The 4,431-nt window shown below is 44.7% G+C and overlaps 1 pseudogene across 1 annotated transcript; it reads right to left on the bottom strand.

The window, feature by feature from the left end:
- Positions 1 to 2,461: 2,461 nt before the first annotated feature.
- Positions 2,462 to 2,872, bottom strand: LOC310700647 (ubiquitin-like FUBI-ribosomal protein eS30 fusion protein; annotated as a pseudogene). The gene has a single exon. The product of its transcript is annotated as a ubiquitin-like FUBI-ribosomal protein eS30 fusion protein (transcript).
- Positions 2,873 to 4,431: the final 1,559 nt, after the last annotated feature.

Genomic DNA, 4,431 nt, shown 5'->3' with positions numbered 1-4,431 from the left:
AAGGTCCATGATCCAGTCCCCAGTAGAAGAAGAAGAAGAGTTTGGATTTGATATCCCGCTTTATCACTACCCAAAGGAGTCTCAAAGCGGCTAACATTCTCCTTTCCCTTCCTCCCCCACAACAAACACTCTGTGAGGCGAGTGGGGCTGAGAGACTTCAGAGAAGTGTGACTAGCCCAAGGTCACCCAGCAGCTGCATGTGGAGAAGCGGAGATGCGAACCCGGTTCACCAGATTACAAGTCTACTGCTCTTAACCACTACACCACACTGGCTCTCTAGGTAGTGTCTCTAGGTAGGGCTGGGAATGTCACCAGCCTGGAACTGTGGAGAGTCACTGCCAGCCAAATATTGACCATACTGAGCTGGGTGGTCCAAATGGTTTGACTCAGTAAAAGGCAGCTTCCTATCAAAGCCACCAGACCACTGAAAAGGAAAGTGAGAGAGGAGGAAAGATAAAGGGTAGTTGGTCTTGGAGTGTATGGCCCCAGGAAGCTAACTAAGAGGATAACTGGTTAACAAAAGGGGAAATACTAAGCCTCTGAGTCCAGGATTTAAGAAGATGAGGGTTGATCAGAGGGTGGTCATAGAACATAGAATCATATAGATGGGTGGTACCCATAGGTTCATCTAGTCCAACTCCCTGCAGTGCAGGAATATGCAGCTGTGATCGAACCTCCAACCTTGGCATTATCAGCACCATGCTCTAACCCAGGGGTAGGCAACCTAAGCCCCATGGGCCAGATGCGGCCCAATCGCCTTCTCAATCCAGCCCTCTGATGGTAAAGGAATCCATGTGTTTTTACCTGAGTAGAATGTGTCCTTTTATTTAAAATGCATCTCTGGGTTATTTGTGGGGCATAGGAATTCATTCGTATATTTTTTTTCAAAATATTGTTTGGCCCTCCGCAAGGTCTGAGGGATGGTGGACCGGCCCATGGCTGAAAAAGGTTGCTGACCCCTGCTCTAACCAACTGAGCTATCCAGCTGCTAGAGAGAAGAAAGAGGGCAGATGAAAGTGATGGACTACATGGAATTGGCAGAAATGACCGGCAGAATCCGTGACCAGGGCGAAGAGTCGGTGGAAGAAGACTGGAAGAAATTTAAAGACTACTTGCAGAAATACTGTAAAATTAAGGAATGTTAAAATGATGTAGGATGGAAAATAAGTGGTATTGGTAAAAAGATTATCAAGAATATGTAAATATGGATGGACAATGGTTATAAACACATGGTTATAATAGGTTAAGATACTGAGTAAAGATAAATGACAGAGGGTAAGGATTTGCTAAATTAAATATCTGAACTGGAATACAAAAAGGGAGGTGTGAGGAGGTCAGGAAACTAGTAAATGAAGTATAAGATATGAAATTATTGATCTTTTTCTGTTTTTTTTCCTTTTTGTTAACTGTTTTCTATTTTGTATTTTTCACGTGTTCTGTTTTTGTACCTTTGTAGTTCTTTTTTTTAAGGTTATTCTTTGTTCTTATTTGTTAAGTCTTAAACTTTGAAACTTTTTGATGTTTGTAAAATCTCAATAAATATTATTTTTTTAAAAAAAGAAAGAGGAAAAGCATGGTGGCACAATATGAAGGAGGAAAAAGTGTTGGAAAATGAAAGGACAGGGTTTCAGGCCAAAGACTTGGATTCTTGATGGAGATTTGCTTAAGACAGCTGGTAGTAAGACAGAAATTGCAGGAGGCAGGAGGGGAGGCATTCCCAGCTGGAAAGGGAGTGGAGGAGCTCAGAAGGCAGAAGCAAGTGGGGGAAATCTGGCACAAGACTGTGCAGGCCCAGTGTCAGATGGCTGTTGCGGTTACTCGAGAGTAACCAGGCAGGACTCCAACCCTGTGTTTTACAGGCTTTATTTTGGTGCAAACTATTTACAGTGAAGAGCCCCAAGGCTCACGTCTGGCTCAATCGCTAGCAGAATCCAGGAGTGGTCTTTTTTTGGACCTCCCCCAACCTTCTCCTTCCCTCTTTGCGCCTTAGGCTACTGCGCAGGATGGGCGATGGCAAGGGCGTGTTTCCCTCCTGTCTGGCTTGCCCAGGAGCGGTGTCGAGGCTCCCACCAGCATCCTCTGGTCCCTGCACCTCTTCCCCACTGGAGGTGGGGCTTTCCTCCTCCCCGGAAGAGGAACTGCTTCGCAAGATTTTCGGAGGCTCCCTTTAACACAACTGCCCTTCTATTTCTCGCCTCTGAGCGGATGGCAGTTCCCTGACATTCTGTGAGGACTCAGACTCTTGGAGTAGCAACCAGGGCAAGGAACCATGTAAAAGGCCCTGAGGTGAAAGCCACCAGCACAGAAGCTGTATCCTTAGCTGAATAAACAGATTTTGTTACAACGTAAGCCAAGTGTGGCATTATCTTGTAGGAGGGAAATGGAGTTGAACTATGTGAAACTATCTCCTTCAAGCCTGGATGCAGCAGTTTCTTTTTTCTTTTTCTTTTTTCTTTTCCCCCAAGCTAAGATTAGATTTATTAGGTAACTGGGTGCTGCTTAGAAGTTGGCATTGGGGCCCTTCTTCTTGCCAAAGCCTGGCACAATGTTGAGAAAGAAGCGGTTGTATTGCATGCGCCTCTTGGCACGGCCAGTCTCCTCCTCCTCCTCCTTCTTTTGCTTAGCAACCTTTGCCAGCACAAGCCAAGGAGCCATGGACCTTACCACCCAGCATGCGTGCAGCAACCTCCAGCATTGTGAGGTCACTGATGCCACACTGCCCAATGCCCGCATCATCTTCCAGGAGGGTTCCGCCAAGGAGGATCACCTGGTCCTCAGGCACAATGCCCTCCAAGGACTCGCTGTGGGCCTTAAGGTCAGCTACTGTTTCTTGCCCGGACACCTCAAGGTTGTGCAGATTCTGAGCATGAATTCAGAGTTGCATAGTTCCACACTCATTCGCCAATCCAAGATGAAGCCGAGAGAGACAAAGAGTCACCGCCACTCTGCGCACACAGACAAGGGAAAGGAAAGAGAGAATGCAGCAGTTTCTGAGGAAGAAAAATCCAAATGGCACTTCCCATAGTATTGATAAGAAATAAAATGATCAGGTGAGCAATGTTTGTTGTGAACTGACCAGGCACTAAGCAGCAGCCTTAAAACTTCCTTAAAACATGAAAGTAGGTTGGCATTACTTCTAAGCATTACTGCTTAGAATACTGCTGTTAAAGAGAGGACCAGAAGGTGAAACAGATCTTAAATGCTGAGATCCCCTTTCTCTTCACATGGCCTGCCTTACCCCTTCCCAGTATCTCCTTCTGTCTACAGTGGTGCACCGCAAGACGAATGCCTCGCAAGACAAAAAACTCGCAAGACGAAAGGGTTTTTTGTTTTTTTGAGCTGCTTCGCAAGACGATTTTCCCTATGGGCTTGCTTTGCAAGACAGAAACGTCTTGCAAGTTTGTTTCCTTTTTCTTAACACCGTTAATACAGTTGCGACTTGACTTCGAGGAGCAACTCATAGAGTGGTAGCCTTTTTTGAGGTTTTTAAAGACTTTGGTGATTTTTGAAGCTTTTCCAAAACTTTCCCGACACCGTGCTTTGCAAGACGAAAAAAATCGCAAGACGACAAAACTCGCGGAATGAATTAATTTCGTCTTGCGAGGCACCACTGTATAACCACTGATATTGTACCTCCTTTGCCCCATTCCCAGGCATTTCCCAGGTAATCCCAGAGGATCCAAGGGACATAATACAAAATGAAACAAGCAGGTAATTTATTTTACAGAGACTAAAAGTTATTCTAATCTACATATATTTTTACAAAATAATTCACAACCCTAAACAAGGTGAAACCAACTACCTACTGAATCTTCAGCTCTCATTTAGGATTATCTTAATATTGTAGCAACCTATGTCTATGTCCAAATCTACTGCTCTTGGTTCAGCCTCATATCAAAAAATATCACAAAGGAAGAATTTGTAAAGGCATTTTGTTTTATAAACATGTTTTGGACATTCCCTCTTTCATTTCCTTTGGAATTACCTCTTGGAGGTTGTATAAATGTTGAACAAATGTGCTTCTCTTGAGCAGCTGAAGACTACTGCAGTTGATATACTGGTACATAGCTGACTAGTAGTAGGATATGTAGGCAACAACAGATCTTGATGTGAGCCATGAACGCCTGTACCAAAACAGTGTGGGAGGCGATTGCCAAATGCTACTGAATGAGAAGCTGAGAAAATAAGTTTCTGTCTTCCACTGAGACCGATGTGGCTTAGTCTCAGTCTACCAATATGTTGTGATGGGGATTCTCAGGCCCAGGAGCAAATCATGAACCTCCAGCCTTTCTATCTGGCTCCCAGGACTCTCTCCATGGCACATATTCTCCCCAGGCCAGACTCCTCTCTGTCCCTGCTCCACAGTTGCTCTTTGAACTGTAATAATGCCTCTTATTTGTCAGCAAGAAGGATGAATAGATTGTGTGGAGC

The sequence above is a fragment of the Podarcis liolepis genome (genome assembly GCF_965112155.1).
Source record: "Podarcis liolepis genome assembly, chromosome: 2".
In the NCBI taxonomy this organism is placed as follows: Eukaryota; Metazoa; Chordata; class Lepidosauria; order Squamata; family Lacertidae; genus Podarcis; species Podarcis liolepis.
The sequence above is the reverse complement of the archived record's forward strand: the minus strand, read 5'-3'. Positions and strand labels throughout refer to the sequence as shown.